The sequence below is a fragment of the Papaver somniferum genome, chromosome 5 (genome assembly GCF_003573695.1).
Source record: "Papaver somniferum cultivar HN1 chromosome 5, ASM357369v1, whole genome shotgun sequence".
Lineage (NCBI taxonomy): Eukaryota > Viridiplantae > Streptophyta > Magnoliopsida > Ranunculales > Papaveraceae > Papaver > Papaver somniferum.
Window position 1 is genome coordinate 99,524,641 of NC_039362.1, and position 18,317 is coordinate 99,542,957.

General features: G+C 38.1%; 1 pseudogene; it reads left to right on the plus strand.

The window, feature by feature from the left end:
* Positions 1-6,898: 6,898 nt before the first annotated feature.
* Positions 6,899-10,747, plus strand: LOC113279384 (annotated as a pseudogene).
* Positions 10,748-18,317: the final 7,570 nt, after the last annotated feature.

The following is an 18,317-nucleotide window of genomic DNA, read 5'->3' on the forward strand; positions in this document are numbered from 1 at the left end:
AGTTGTGGGTTAGATCAGCTAATGGAATAAAGTGCGTAGAGTCCCGCTGGGATTCAGAGACGTAAGGAGCGCGAAAGTACCTTAATCAGTGTGAGATTGGTTAGGGCTCAACTACATTCCAGTCTGAAGTTAACTTGTAGTAGGCTAGAATCTGTAGCGGCTTAATACAGCGTGGTATTCAAATCTGAACTAGGTCCCGGGGTTTTTCTGCATTTGCAGTTTCCTCGTTAACAAAACTTCTGGTGTCTATGCTATTTATTTTCCGCATTATATTTGTTTATATAGTTGAAATATCACAGGTTATGCGTAGTTCAATGAATTGGTAAATCCAACCTTTGGTTGTTGATTGAAATTGATTGACACTTGGGCATTGGTCTTTGGTACCGTACAAGTTATTTATTATATCAATCGGGCTCACAGATTTCTATCTGTTCGATTGCAGATTGTATTGAGAAATTGAGATATAACTCTTTGGTATATTTCTTGATTGAGCTCGCTTTATAAGCCGGTGCTCTCGGAATTATATTGGAGTTAGTCCATACAGATTTCCGAACGAATTATTGGGTGTGGTTGTTATACCCCCGCTTTTTCAATAATTCTTAATTCATCATTTTAATTTTGTTCTTGATGAAAATTTTGATGCATAATAATCTTAAATGTGGGAAGAAAAATGATTTTATGAAAAAATTGCGCCTCTACATGATTTCTTGATATGACAAATATTAATTTAAGTTGTATTATGCATAAACGCCTCGAGATTCATCATTTTTAACATTATTGATGTAAATCGTTTGAAATCTAGATTTGAGCATGTTATGAGAAAATTATCTTTTATCTCATTTCCTTTATGAAATCCTGCTTAATCGCTAATTAGATCTGATCTCAACTATACTTATTATGAATGTTTAATCAGTTTAATCTCAAATATGTGTTAAATCGCATGATCTAAGCTGTATTATCTCTAAATCGAAGTATAACAACTAAAAATCATATAGATCTAGCTTCATCTCATCATCTTGATCTCTTTCATATGAAATGTTGATATGATTTAGCTTCATCATCTTTATTTCATAAAAATAAACCGATCTTATCGTCCCTTCAATAGCTTTTATAACATTTCAGCTGAATATTAAATATTATGATATATGTTTTCCAGTTCTGAACTTTTCAGTTAATCTTTCATCTTTTAAGACTAAACATCAGTTTTCTGTGGAAACTTTAACCAACATCACCTTTTCTGGAAAAGTCACATCTTATCCACAAAATAGTTGGATACGAAGCTTCCAAAATGACTTCAAAATGATATTTTCTTATTTTATTTGTAGGCACTCAATGTACCAAGAAAAGAAAAGGAAAAAAGAAAAAAGAAAAGAAAAAAGCCGGATGGGGGTCGAACACTTGGCAAGTTGCTTGGGCTCATATATCTAAATAATTGTGCCCTAATTTTCCTACTTGGAATCATTTACCTCACAACGTGTTCGTTTCAAGGAATTGGAGGCCGGGTAATCCAATTAATAGGGAATGCGTCCAATTTCTTGAACCGAACGGGGAAAATAGACTCTATGTGATTAAGAATTTTAATCCAAAATAATAGATTTGCATTGCAATAGAATTGGATTCCATGGTAAACAATGCTTCTCTTGAATATAGTCCATTTGACTTCAGTTAGTAGAATTAAACTATTATTTTAATTTTGACCTTTTCAATTATTATTCATAGCCTGAAAACTAGGTTAGTGAGTCAATCTATTTGTGAGTCGCGAAATTAATGAGCAATGACTCATTGACCAAAAAGTCTATCTCAATGTTTCTGCCTCTTTCTCCTTATCTCTGGCTCGAACATATATAATGGTAGAGATTCTCAAAAATTATTTATCAGAATAGTGTGATGGTAATTTGATGCTAGGAAATCTTTTACCTTATTCAATTTGATGTTATCGTCCTGTTATCGAAGAAGAGGATAATCAAATTAAGTTGGCCATGGTGGACACTGATTACACTGGCGAGTTGGGCATGAATATATTTGACTAGACAAGCAAAATAACCTTCCTAGTTTGAGGCCTACGGGGTTTATTTGCGGCTTATAGATTTCTTCACCCACATAGATTAAGGGGATAAGGGGTGTCTAAACTAGGTAAAAATACTAAGTTATCCTCAATATTAACATTCAATCCTAAGCCATGTCCTTCTAGATTTTAGAACTATTCAAATTCTTTCAAAAACAAAACCCATACAATTCATTTCCCTCATAAACTAAAATTAAAACCTACCTTCATCAATTCTATCTAACTACATCGTTCGATTTAAATGAAATTTCTTCATCCCTTTTTAAATTAAAAATCAAACTAAACATCGTCGATTGCAACCCATTACTCTTAAATATACTTGTGATTGATTTATCCATTCAAAATTGAAAATTACAAACAATCTTGGGTTTCTGTGTTTGACCATATTCGGTCGATGTCCATGTCCACATTGGCTGATTCATATGATAATCGATCTATATTCATGACCGTGTCAACCGATTTTTGTTTGTGTTTTATGGTTGAAGAACAGTTATCCAGAACCGGTTGATGTTCATGCCCGTATCGCCTGATTCTGGTATGGAAAAATACCCAGTTTTTTGTATGTTTTTTTTGCTAGATACGGATTATGTAAATGTCTACATAAACCGATTCAAAAACCATGTTTGAATTTTTACAGAAAACTGAAATTTTTATCTTTATAATATAGAGCATGTAAATACAAGCTGAACACAAGAAGAATGAGGTCATTCCGACATCGGACGAAGAAGTTATGAGCAAAACAGTCAAAGAAATGCCCAGATTTATAATCTGTTGGTGTGGGAATTTATGTGAACCGATTCTAGCAAAAAAAATTCACATAAAAACTCTTAAATTTTTTACAATTGGCCTATGTTCTAAGTCTTATACACCGATATCTAGAATCGGGTTACAAGTGCATAAACGTATACCGATTCTGGGTTAAGATTTTCGAAAAAAAGAAGAAGAATTTTACATGTTTTGATGATGATTATAAATTAGTTGATTTCTAGGTTAACAGAATTAAACATCAACCAATCACCTAAATTAACACTAATTAATCAAGAGTAAATTAGCCATTAAGTAAAATAGTTGGATTTTTAATTTTAAATGTCTTTTTTTTGGTCTTGTAGTGACATGCCTCAGATAATATAAATAGGCTTCAAACTAGGGAGGCAAAAGAACTACAGTTTTTTCTCACTACCTGACAATTTAAATTAGTCGCACATGTTTCTTGTGCATTATTCATATTCCAAGTTTGTATTTTTGAAAGTTGGATTTTGTTTGGCCACCATTACACGAGGATTTGAGAAGTATGATAAGTCTGATCTGTCTGGTAACTTAGATGAGCTATTGAAGGGAGTAAGTTATTTAATCAAAAATCAATTTTTGCTAAATTTAGTGAATCGCCCAGATGAGATACTTTTTTTTTTCCGAAAAGGAGGCGAACCTCTTACATTAATATAGTTTCAAAGGTTTTACAAGTATGCTTTGAGATTTCAACCATTACATAGTATTCCAGCACAACATTCTCAGAGTTTAAACTACCACTATCAACACTCAAGATTGTCCACAGTTCTAGGATTTCCACCATTACAACCATCAAAACCATCAAATGCCAATAACACATAGACGAAACAGGGTTAACTGGACAAATTTGGATTGTTCTCGACAATACCAAACAACTTAACATAACTGCACATCGCATAGATGTTAGGATCAACAAGTAAACCAACCAATTCTCAAGGTTTTTCATAAGCAAGTTAAATGGCCATGTTTGGTTTGTAGAAGACAACACCAAACAATTTAACACCACTGCACTAGGCAGAGGAGTTAGGATTAGCATATGATCCATCCATTTTTCAAGATTTTCTAGGGTACAATAATTAAAGTAACAATCTAAAACTAAAGTAGCATAAAGTAACAAGCTCGGTATGAATCGGTCTTTGGCAATCTGAAACGGTCTGAAGTTGTGTCTGAATCTGAGTGATAGGTGTTGTTGTTGTTGTTACTGTGTTTTTTGTTGTTGCTGTTATTGTTGATATTGTCTTTGATTTCACTGTTGTTGTTGATGTTGTCTTTGATTTTGCTATTGTTGTAGAGTTTGATATTGATTTCAATCTTCCTGAAGCTGGTGTTCTTTTGGAAACCACCATAACAATGAAGATAAACCACATCCTCATCATGATTTGAGTAAGCAAAGACAAACCACCCTGCAAGGTTCTGAAATAAAATCCCCTAATGACAAACCCCCAAAAGGAAACCTTAAGAAGTAAACAAGAGATCTTAAACATTAAAACTCAAATCTGAAGAAAAAAATTAGAACCCTAGTTTTTTTTATGAATTTACATATTTAAGAAAAGCAGATGTTACAGTGGTAAAGTCGTTGGGTGATGATATCAGCGACCTGAGTTCGAAACTCGTCAGCATCGGGGTGAGGGGATTTTTCTCTTTCTTTTCCTAGCTACCTGGGCTTGGAGGTAGTAGACCTCTTTGGGGTTTAAACTTTAATATAACCTTCAATTTTTTTTAAAAAAAAAAAACCAAAAAACCCAAATGTTAAAATCCTAGTTCTAAACAAGATTTAAATCTAATCTATTACTGAAATAAAAGGTTAATAAAGATCAAACCCCGGGAACAGAAAAAGGAGAAAGAAACACCTAAAACGATCACAAAAGAGCACAAACAAAAGAGGATCAAAAATATTGAGTATAAAGGAGAGATTTTGGGTGGTGTCCGGCTCAGATCGCTCCCTAGGGAGGAGATCCGAGCCGTCAGAGATGGTTAGTTTTGTTGGGTTTCTCTTATCGCAGAGAAAGAAGAGAGAGGAATTATGTGCGGACCTAATCATACTTTGCCAGATGAGATACTTTGATACTGTGAATGGGATTAAATTAGAGAGACTAATCATACTCGGGTTTTTTTAATGTTAGTCTTATATTTTAGATGATAGGGTGTGCGAGACGAGAAAGTTGTGTTTTGAAGCCTTTACATCTACTCATTGTTAACTCGAATCCAATTTTAATTTGCAAGATAGCGTATTAGATTTAGGTTGTTTAATTCTAGTGATAAAACCATAAATCGCTAAATTAGTTGAGGCTTGTAGTGTTAAATTGATTCAGGTCAAGGGTTAGAATTGGTTTCATTTCGAGTTGATTCAACTGACTAGTTCAAAAACCCTTATAAACTCAGTTCCAATATTTTGGGGTTATGAAATGGGCTATAGTTAATAAACCAAAAGTTTCTTACAAGTTATAAATAAATTGGTTTATGGTTAATAAAATCATGAGCTATATTTAAGAGAAGCCAAAAGCAAAGGTAATTGAACTACCTAAAAAAACATGAACTTTTAGGATTTGAATCGAATGCAACCCTCTTCCAATTTTTGTTTTTTGTTTTTTTTTTCTTCATGGATGATTCAAAGTCAAGGTTACAAAGAGTTCAAATACATCAAATTTTAAGAACCAAATTGAAATACCATACAATATCGTACAACATCAAGCATTCTAACAAGAAAAGACTTATCACAAAAAAAAAAAAAGAACATCAAAATAAGACTAAAAACATGTATGAGTAGAAAACCGATGAATCAGACGAGAAATGGTTTTCGGATCAATAATCCACCATTTTTAATGATTATCTTCTTCTATATAAGAAGATGCCCAAGATATGAGTGATTTGCTTCAAATCTTGACGGGACAGATAAAGATTCCGACGTAACTTCCGGTCACCGATGGTAACCTTTGATGTACATAAAATCTAAAAATCCCAACAAAAACAACCATTAAAGTCGATAAAAGAAGCTGGAAGGGCATAGAAACGTCATGAAGAGGCACACAACTTGCCGCCGGCAAGGGAGGATAAAAAGCATTCCCTAACTAAGAACTAGAGGAGGAGCAGATCTGGGTAGTTAGAGTTTTCTTGTTGAGAGAGAGGAAAAGAGGAGAGAGGGCTAGTTTTCTTATCCCAGAAAATTGGATTACCCCAATTCTCTCAACCAAACGAGGTGTTAAGTTTTTTTTTATCTCAGTCTGTGAGAGTTTTGGAGAAAACAAAACACAACAAGAAATATAATGGTCAGTTTTTCATCTAGTGGTGAAAAGGAATTATCAAGTAATGAAGTTATGAAAACCCGAAACACATGTTTCTAAGAAGATATCTGGCATCGAATCTTCAATTTCAAATGTGTATCGAAGGTATGGAATTCTCATCTGTCTAGCCCTAGTTTCGTATACCAATGGATTCAATTCAAAAAATCTACTGATCTTCCATGGACCGTGGCTTACAATTTGGAACGAAGCTCTTCTGACGGATACTATTCAGTTGCATCTCTTGATTCTGATTCTCACTCTCACAGGGGGTTAGTCCACGAGTGAGTTTGGGGGAGTTTAATGTATTTTGAATCTTGGAGATTTTGAGGGAGTGTAAGAGAGTGTGGGGAGTTTGAGAGAGTTTGGTGTTTTGAGTGTGGGGAGTTTGAGAGACTCTCCAGAAATCTCTACTTTTTTGAGAGATTTGGAGTGAGGAAAAAATACACTATAAACTCTCTAGAACTCCCCAGAACTCCCCCCAAAACACCAACTCCCTAGCATTCTAATTTTAACGACTAACAGGGAGTTTGAGAGTTTCTTTCAAACTCCCCCACGACTAACATGGTTTTCTAGGGAGTTTGGGAGACTCTTCTAAATTCTCCCACGACTAACAGAGATTTCGAGAGACTCCTTTGAACTCCCCCACGACTAACAGGAAAAAACCAAATTACACCCAACTCCCCCAACTCCCTTGAGAACTAACACCCTGTCAGTGTATTTCGAGTGGTTTCTCTTTTAGATTCTTACATCCAGATGATAACACAACATGCCTTCTGGGTTTTGGTTCACTTTCCTAAACAAGAAAGATATCAAAGGTATTATTATGCTTGTAATCCCACTCAAAAGGGTTTCACTTCCTCTACCACCACCAACATATGGCAAAACTGTTGCTGGTCTCATATCATATGTGAATGGTCTTCCATGTCTACTAGTTACAAGGCAGTACTTGCATCATTTGTATTTTTATACCTCTGATTCGGGCAAATGGAACACATATGAGGGGTCATACCCTCAGGGTGGTTTCTATGGGAAGGCCTACCAAGCATGTAATTGTGGATTGAGGATAGAAGCAGATTGGGAGCTTACAATCTCGACAACAATGAAACTGATGTTTCTTAGTGTGAGTTGATTGATTTACCCTTTAGCTCCCTCAGTGAGCACTATACACACTGTCTAGGGTAGTCAGAAGGATTGATCCTTTATGCTCGAGTGAAAATACGTCAGGGGACTGTAAGTGTTTGGGTGACTGAGGAGGAGAGCTTCTGCACAACGATATTAGATTAGATGATCTCTTGGAAGAAATAAATACCGAATTTTGTGGTGTCTCAGCATCATTTGATTGTCGTAGCCTAATCAAGGTTTTAGGTTTCAGTCCAGTAAACAAAAATGTTGTTCTGATTGGTAGCATGGAATACATTTGGGCATACAACATCAGAACAAGAGTATATGATGAGCTTACCCAACCACATTGGTGGGGATATAATCATTTAGACAATACTTCCACCACGCTCGTGGTAAGACACTTCGATCACTCCTGTTAAGGTTCAGAAGAATACATTTTTTAAAAATATTTCTTCTGTAACATTACTATTTAAACAGAGCTTAGTTTATGGCAAATCATTTTGATGCTGTCAGATTGTTTATTATTCCCCAGTTATTCGACTTGTTTAATGCTTGATTTAATAAGATCTCTCACCACTTTACCTACGGAAAAGTTTATCTGATACATGATGGGGTAATTGCAGGACTTAGAGGCGCAGGACACTGTGGAAGTGTAGAATCTAAAGCTTGCGCGAACTTGATGACTTTTCAACTTGCAGTTGTAGGAGGTCAACTTTTGGAGGAATAATAGGAGTGTTATCTTGAGTTTTCAGGGATCTCAAGTTGTCAGTTGGAGAAATCAAACTACTGTAGAGTATTATCAGGTCTTAGTTAAACGGACTTCTCAAGGTATGACATGGGATGATGAACAAGAACAGATCATGTTGGGTGTGAGCATAAGAGGTACCTCGGTGATACCGAAGTTTATGCTACTTCTTGGAGAAACTCAGTATACTCAGTCACGGTGCAATTCATCTTCTTCTATATTCCGCTGGATTGTAAGTTCAGGCTACTTCTTTGAGGTCAGCATCTTCCTGGTTTTTATAACTTGTCGAATGAGTTTCGTGAAACTTGATATCTTGTTTATGGATCTACTCTGATGGAATATTGTTAGAATTTTTACATTCTGTTAAAATAAACTTTGTATATATCCGTATAAACAGTCAATTACACTACCTGTCAGGTATGTTCTCCAAACTTGAACCTAACTACTATCTATCACAGTACGAGATAAAACCCTCGCGCGAAGCTGATACCATTGATGGTTGTGACGTGGCGTTAAGTGAAGTTTCTATTAGACTGACCAGTGGTGATTATTTTATATGTATGATCCTTTTATGCTACATTTGGAGAACAACAGAATAAGTTGACAGATGAAACATGAGCATTGCATGAATCCCTAGTATCTTTTATGTGTACAAATTAAATTGAACATCTCATCAACTCATCGGTTACAAAGTGGATTTGTAATTTAAGACTAGTATAGCTAAATCATGTGGGCACATATTACTAAAAAGTGGATAAAAGTTTCTTTCTGCCAACAGCTCTCAGCACAAGATAACAAAAAAACAGGAAAAGCTCTACAGTAGCAAGTGTAACGCCCAGTAGCTGCCACTATATTCTGATGAGGATCAAGCATCACACCAACCTTCCTTCTGACACTTTGAATATGGCATACATTTGCTGACCTGAATTTCAGTAGGAACCTCACATGTTTACCCCCTGGCTAACAAACAATAGTACTGCACTAATAGAAATAAAAAGTGGTTTAGTAGTTCAGTGACATTCATAATCCATGGAGTTTGACAGAGTAGTAGTGGTTTGGTTCTTGGTTACATTATGGGTTTTAGGTGCTGGAGATCGTCAAGTGGTTATCGGTTTGCCACCATGTAATTTCCCTGCAATTTACAACTTTGGCGACTCAAATTCCGACACTGGTGGTATATCGGCAGCTTTCTTAGCTGTTCCACCACCTAATGGAGAGACTTTCTTTGGTAGGCCTTCAGGAAGAACCAGTGATGGTCGTCTCGTGATAGATTTCATTGGTAAATTTAAACTACAAAGAAATTCCTTCCTCGTGATCAATTTTTGGTGCATACGGTAATATGAATACTGATCTGTTATATAAATTTTCTCTATGTGCAGCGGAGCACTTGGGATTACCCTACCTACATGCATATCTGGATTCAATCAGATCGAACTTTGAGCATGGAGCAAATTTTGCAACTGGAGGGTCAACAATTCAGCCGTAAAATGTCTCATTTTATCAGTCTGGTGTTAGTCCTTTCTCACTTGATGTCCAGCTTAGGAAATTTGATCAATTCAAAGCGCGAAGTGGGGAACTCTACAGGCAAGGTACATGCATGACGCAAATCTTCCATCAAATCTCTATCTTTATCCTGTGTCGTTATTCATCAGAAACTTGGATTTTTCAGCAAAGAACTCGTCAGAAAGAAAGAATCTACCTAAACCAGATGATTTCTCTAAGGCAATCTATACTATTGATATCGGGCAGAATGACCTTGCTTCGGGTTTTGTGAATCCTATAGATGTAGTCGTTGCATCCATCCCAAAACTACTTGATCAGTTTGTAATGGCAGTAACAGTAAGTATTGCTGGAACCTGAAATTTCATGTTTCGTTGCACCTATTCTTGATTAAACATATAATAAAAAGACTGAAAGAATACCAGTTCCAAGATAAACTTAATTAATATTTTGTTGTACGACGCTAGAAACTATACCACCAAGGAGCGAGAACATTTTGGATACACAACACGGGTCCCATAGGTTGCTTGCCGTTGTCGCGTGTTTATTTCTCTGGTTCAGGGCCCGGGTTTTACGACCAGAATGGTTGTGTCAAATCACACAACGATGTTGCCGTGGAGTACAATAGACAACTGAAGGAAAGAGTGGTGGGGTTAAGGTCACAACTTTCTCATGCTGCCTTGACATATGTTGATGTCTATGCTGCAAAGTATGAATTGATCAGCAATACCAGGAAGCACGGTAAAATAAACACTGCTCTTTTAAATATGATTGGTTAAATCCGTCTCCTCGATTAAATGGGTAATTTTTGTTCTTGCAGGATTTGTTGATCCTCTGAAGATATGCTGTGGGATTTATGAACGAGATCCAGCACGTCATGTTGGGTGCGGGCAGAAGAGGTATATCAATGGAACCGAAATTTATGCTACATCTTGTGGAAATCCATCAATGTACATTAGTTGGGAAGGAGTTCATTATACTCATGCAGCGAACCACTGGATTGCTAATCATATTCTTGGCGGTGCACTCTCTGATCCACCTATCCCCATCACTGAAGCCTGTTATAAGCACCGTTGACAATCTATATCATTAATCATGACTAATGGCTTATAAGGAAATTAGTTATCACAATATATGTTATGGAGAAAAAGTTGTGAATCTGTGATACTAATAACCTGTAGCCAGATCTTAGTAATGGCATTGTTTTAAGGGGTACTATTTTGACTAATATATGTACAAGTTTGATTATTCAGCCTATATTTATTTCAGTGTTGTTAGCATTAGAATATGTAAATGATGATGAAAGCCGTGATGTAGCACTTCATAACTAAAAGGTGGATAAACTTTGCGTAATTCGATTTCAACAACTACTACTCCCATGAAGACGAAATTCCAATAGCCAAAGCTGCCAATGGATTCTGATGTAAGCATCACATTCACCTCAACCTTCCTTCTGTCACCAGATAATGGGCATACATCTACTGAATTTCAGGAGGTATTCTTCTCACATGAATCTTCCTAGTTCCTCGAAAATGCTATATGAACCGCTCCATAACAGCTTCAGTGACCGCAAATCTGGTGTGGCTATCTACGTGTGGTACATGCCAACATCTTCACTATTTTTTCGCTAGAAAAGTCATCTAAATAATCACTGCGATATCCTATTTCCCTCTTCTTATTTCTGCAACTAAAAGATCCACTACATTTTAGGGTTCTTCTTTTCCTGATGATCGGAGTATCAATTTTTAACCCTAATGATGACTTCACCATCTATAAAGGCCAGAACTATCAAAATTTTGAATTCGAAAAGCTATAATAATTTGAATCTTCATAATCTTTTTGAATTTGAAAAGCTATAATAGATTTGAAATCAACTGCTTTTCTTAATCTAAGTGCAGATGGTGGATTTTCGACAAAGGCTAAAATCGTAAACCCATAATTATACGAACCTCTGATCCAGCAATCAGATGCGAGTATCGAGACACGGGTCTCTCATCGAATCTCTGACTGAGAATACTGTCTCTCAGAGTACATGCAGATATGTAGTCTCACGGCTAGGCAACGCCATATCTCATGAATACTGAACACTTCAGTAATTACTTCTATATAGAATCACGAGATTGACGGCTCCTAAACAGTTGCTTGCTAGTATAGAGCAATAACGTCTTCAGGATACAAACAACAGTTTTCCCTGACTATATAAAGGATATGACGCTCCAGCAAGCTCATGTCACTCAGAATAATTAATTCTCCTAGACAGCTTGCCTGCTAGTATAGAGCCATCAATTAATTATTCCTAAATTCTTGTATTCATCCACTGAATTTCCGAAAATATTCAAATATTTTCGTAATATTTCGTTACTTCAATCTATGGTTCTTCCCAGCAGAATTCCATGGGTTAGTAATAAATATTCAACGCACGGGCGTCTGAGCTACCTCCGAGTAAGCCCCGACTCAAATGGTGTAAGTGTACTCAACGATGATTGCACTAACAATCACCGCATGAATTCAAAATACGACGAAACGATGAACCTACGCAAAATAGGAAGGAAAATAATAAATAATTAAATATTGACCAAGGTGCTGAGGGATTGGGCTCACCGGCCGGTCGGCCATGCCTTGGCCAATCCCACGCCAGTTTTATATTTTATCATATTTTTTGTTATTTTCCTTGATATTATGAAAATCCTTTCATTTGAACAAATATCCTTCGTTTTGAGGAAACTCCTCAGTTTCATGGTGTTTCCTTCGCACCAAGAAAATAATATAAAATTGGGAATAACATTATGGGGCCGTGATTATTGGCCAATCGACCATGCCTTGATCCCGGCCGGCCCCACACCTCATGGTTCCTCATTATTTTATTATTATTTCCCTAATCTCATGAAAACTCCTTAATCTCATGGTATTTTCACAAAACCATGAAAATATAATATAAAATTAGGGAAACTCGTGGGACCGTGCCCAGCCGGCCGGCCATGCCTCAGCCGGTCCCACACAGCCCTTATTTTATTATTATTGTTTTAAGGTTTCCTTGATCCCATGAAATTCCTTGATTTCATGGTATTTCTTTCAAATTATGAAAATTCCTTCAAATCATGGAAAATAATACACAAAAATTACATAAAATTAGGGAAACTTGTGGGACCGAGCCCAAGCCGGCCGGCCATGCCCTAGCCGGCCCCACTCACTCTTATTTTATTATTTTAATATTATTTGCTTCCTTGATCCCATGGAAACTCTTTCACTTTAAGGAAACTCCTTAATTTCAACAAAATTCCTTGATTTCATGATATTTTCATAAAATCATGAAAAATATTATACAATTAGGAAAAGGCACCATGGGACCGTGGTCACTGGCCTGCCGGCCATGCCTTGGCTCCAGCGGTCCCACGCCTCATATTCCTTCATTTTATAATTATTTTCCTTCATCTCATAAAGTTTCCTCAGTTTCAGCAAAACCCTGATTTTGTCATATTTTCTCAAATGGTTACGCAAACGCATGCCAGAAAATATCAAGATTCTCAGGACTGAGACACGGACGTGAGCATGTTACCTTGACCGACCAGGGTTGGCTCTTTGGCTCGCAATGAGCCGGTCCCGCGTATTTTCATGGTTTGACCTAATTTGCGCAATTGCACGTATTAGGTCCAAGACTCTTCCAAATAATTTTGGAATTTCATGAAGTGATCGTCATTCGATCCCACGACCATCCAGGGTTGGTTTCATGACCCCTTGGTCGGTCTCTCACCTCTCCATAAGTAATTAGGTTTTATCACCTAAGGCTCAAACGAGCATTATATGAAAAATGATTGAACCAGCATTTGATCATCTTTTCACCAACTCTTCAAGGGGTCTTGGTATTTGCTCACGCGAGCATATGGACGCTACATGGTCGACCCATGGTCTCATGTAGCCGGTCCCCCTTCATTCCATGGTTAGAGTTTCAATAAACTATCACTCGGTCATCAATTGATCAAATTAGGGTTTCTGAGTCCAAGGATCATAATTCCAGATTCTAACGCTAATAATTTTACGACGATCTCATGATCACCATTTTATTATACTCGGTTCAACTACCAGTATTCTAATTAGTGTTTTATTTCGGTCACGCTGCCAATAATTCATCAGACGAGCAACACTTGCTCATATGAGAAATATTTGCTCAAACCAAGGAATATTGGTTCAACTATCAATATTCAACAATTCATCGAATGAGCAATACTTGCTCACCTCAACGTGAGAATTACACCTCTGTCTCAACGGACACGTTCAATTCATGAGTTTCAGAACATTTTGCAGAATCATGTTCAACTCAGCAAATACATGGACTCATCGTCCCATGAAGTCAGCAACTGACTAAATACACGTCTGCCCTGCAGACTCCACGTTCACGAGACATCAATCGTGTCACTTGGGGGGATATCAACTAGGGTTTTGGTCTGGCGGTCTACTGCACGTGTGTTCATACACACGATGAAATGTGAGCAAGTCGTGCAATCAGTTGAAGGAGTTAACAAAGTAGTGGATGGAAAATCGACCAAGTCTCCGCACGATGAGCAACTAGTTTCAAACACGATTTCCACTTATCCACTCTTTGATTCCATCAACTGTCACACTTCATGGGATCATGGTGTCTACAATTCAAGCAATATAAATAAGTCTCTGAATCATGATTGAAGATAGAACAACGATCTCACGTCTTACAGACAACACGAGCTTAACTCAACATCTGAGTAATTACTCTCAACAGAGATTCAATCATTCAGAACTTATCTTATTCAGAATTAACAACACACCCACAATCTTTGATTACCATTGATTCCACACATTTCTCATCTTCCCTCCTACAGATTAACCCATCCTCTCTTGTGACCGAATTTACTCTGGAACGACCATTGTCTTGGTTTAGGACGGAGTACTACAGATTGATCTCTCGAATTCAAAGCACTCCCTTCTTGCAGTGCATCTGTGTGAGGTTGAACATTTCGCTCGGTTCAAGGAGTCTCCTCCGTACAGTCGTCTCCTCAATTCCGTGAAAACTAGCAAATCATTTTTCCCCATCTACAGATTGGCGACCACAGTGGGAGATCATTCTCTCGGTTACAATCTCAATTCTCACAAAGATGGTCGGTCTTAGGTCTGCCAATCCGGGTTCAACATCCGATCCTAATATCGCAAGCTCTAGTGGTTCCGCTAACGCCACTCCTCCAAGCACTGGTGCTCCAGTGATCACCCCTGCAAGTGACGGCACTGTCGCTATCAAGAATGCACTCTTCGGTTGATCTCCTGAAGAAACTATAGGAAATCAGCCTACCATAGTTGATCTCATGAAGGTTCAGTCTGACGTGGCTGTAACACAAAAAGAGTTGTGTGCTTATCTCAAAACTCTCACATACAAGCTTGCGTCTGAACGAACTCAGCCTCAGCGCGAGAAAGGAAAATCTAAAGAAACATCTTCAACTGCTGATCCTGAAATCTCTCCAATCCATGTTGTACATGATGAAGAATTCCGCAAAGCTGCAGATGACTCTCCAACAATGGAACCTGCAAGTTTCATCACTCGTGAAGACCTGGAGCACTTTTTTGAGGATCGAGGAAAAGACAAGACATCATCTGTCCATCTTCACCAACCTTCATATCCTGCTGCCATACAGAGGATTCCTCTTCCAAAAGGTTATACCGCTCCAACATTCATTCTTTATGATGGAACATGCAATACTCAAAAACATATTTCTTGGTTTCTGGAATTATTGGGCGAACACGAGCACAACCATGTCGTTCGTCTGAAGGAATTTTTAAAGTCTCTGGCAGAGCATAGACCTGGTACAACAACATCGCACCGGGAAGTATCACCGATTGGGGAGAGATGATTAATGTTTTCTACAGAAAATACTTCTTCGTGTCAGAGCAAGTCACTCTCTCTGATCTAGAAATGATGTTTCAAAGGAGCAGAGAATATCCTGATGATTATGTGAAAAGGTTCAGAGTTCAAGCCTTGGACTTCCACGACCCAAACGTCACATAGCAGCAACTTGTAGACTTGTGCATCAACAGAATGATCCCGGTCTACCGAGCCTTGCTGGAAAACCTCCGGTTCCATACTTTCTCAGAACTTCATGAAGCAGCCAAACGATCAGCGACTACTACACCTGCTTTACTGAGCAAAGTCTACAAGGTCGAGGAACCTCGGAGCAACCGACGCCTGATCAACAAACGGTACAATGCCCAACCTTCCATGAACGTTGTTGCTCAAGGAAGCAAAAGGAAATCTTCTGCTCAAACATGCGACATCCAACACCTCATCCTACAAAAGCATCACAGAAGGATAACCAATCTTGCACAAACCTCGACCCAGTATCAATGAACGGGAAATGATCGGACATACTCAAACTTCTCATGAATGAGTGATCGAGTTACTAGAAGTCTGGGTTCAAGATGGTGCAATCAAATCGTTGCTCATCATAGAGAGCCAACTGAAGAAAAAATGAGGAATCCCAGGTACTGTCACCTTCATAGATTTATCAATCATCCGGCAAGCAACTACAATATTTTGAAGCACATTTTCAAAGAGAAGGTTGATCCACAATAGCTTCAACTGGGGACTGAAGGATTACACAAGAATCCTCTCCCAGTCAGAACCTTTACACTCTCTGAACAACCTATCAAAGAGGCAGTTCAATCCTTGGTCGAACGTGAATTGCGTTATCTGTCGAAGGCACAAAGGAGAGACATGTTCACAGTACTGAACCACATCGTGTCAAGAAGTACATTCCGAAAATACTTCTTGAGCCTCCAGCCACAGACCAAGAGATGTACGACTGGGGACTGCTTACCACAGTCAATCTCAGAAGAAACGAATTTGGAAGAACGTTGATCGATGCTGACACCGCCATCAACAACATTCCACTGAAAACCATCGGATCCACATGCATCACTCGATAATAAGATACTCATGCTCCATCTCAATCAGAGACCTTGAAGGAGCGCTCGGAAATACTTATGGCTACATCATTCTCAAAGTGAACATAAGTTCAACCTGGACAGAAACCAAGTTTCACATAATCAGGAAGATCCAGGATATGACATTTCCTTCAGACGAGCGTGGATCCACGCTGAAAAGATGGGTACTTACAAAGCGCCTTTGGTTACACATCTCTCCAACGAAGAAAGTTCTAATCCAGAAGATTTGACGGACATTCCATCATCAGAGTACTTTTATGAATTTCAAACTTTGACGAGGTTGAAGCAAGAACCTGCAAAACATGCATAGACATTCATCAAGAGGTTCCGCACTCAGGCAAGTCTCATTCCATGTCTATGTCATTTATTTCCCTACATGCTATCCTAGCATGGGGACTTACTTATGCTAGCAACTCTACAAGACGTTATGAATGGTAGCTTCACCGCACTAGTGTTTTACCAAGTGGTTGAATCTGACGTTTCTCCGAATCAAGTACTGAAACATTCATTACTGACGTCCAAACATGGCAAAGAACACTTTGGGCGTTTCTCTTGCAATTACATGTGTTCCAAAAACTCAGAAAGCTCTGATGTCTTCACGAGTGTCGAATCCCACTACTGCAACGAAAGGGATGCTGAATCAACAGAAGATACTCCAGGGACGAGATGATCACCCCTAAGACATTTGATGCTTAAGGAATATACGCTTCAACGCTCAAGCATCTAAAAAGCCATCAAATTGTACTCCCAATCAAAGAGTACAGCTTCAGCACAAATATCTCGACGATGATACATTGATTCAACACCAGCACGATCAAAGTGTAACTAAACTACAATTGATAAATCTTCATTATCCCATGATAAGACTTCTGAAGCATATGCAACATCATTCATACATGGATGGCACTAACTCCTTCAATATACACTGGGCAACCTGAGGTGATTTCGTGAAACTTCATCAACGGGATTTCTCTACATCACAAGCCCCTGCATGATTGAGGAACTTTCTCTCTTCACCAATCACATCCAGTATGTAAACTGCTGATGCTATCTACCACAACAATGTCGACTCACTGACAAAGCCAGTTCATGGTAAAGTTATGCTTTCAGGAGCATTCAGGTTGAACTCTCAGTACACCTTCATCTTACGGACGCTCAACTCATCAACTAGTTCGTGAATGTAAAAGGCTCACTGGATAAATGGGCAAAGATTATATCTATAATCATGGTTCTATCCTTTTCGGTCTTTGGAGCAACTTCAACCATGGTCTCAGCATAGACAAGGATCTCTGGAGCGTAATCATTCATGTTTTCAGCACCAACAACAGTCTCAGGAGCAACATCCTCAGGGCTTCATCAACTAATCATTCTTTGAAGTGTTACACATGAAGCGGACTTCTCTAAGAACCAATGATTCATATCAATATGTGTAGACCTAATAACATGCTCACATGAAAGTCCTCCCAAAGCTAGAACGACTGGTGGGCATAATCCAAAGTCTTCTACAAGATGTGTTCTCATCACCTCTACAAATGAGATACAACACACTTCAGGCCATGGGTTTGCAAAAAATTACCAATGGTTGAGGAATGGGACAATGCTTCCTCAATAAAATATGTTCGTCTATGTCTCTTCTACAACATACCAAAATGGCGTATTAATCGGACATTCGAGCTGAAAGATATGGCCTTTACAGCCAGGTTTATGAAATCTGAAAATTCTGTACGGGATTACAAATCACAAATGTGCACGCTTCGTTGGCTGACCTCTACAACTCCAAATTGAGTGATTCTTTTCTGATCTGACAACTCAGTCTCTTAGCTTCAAAAGTTGGGGTCAAGCATCAGATTCCGAC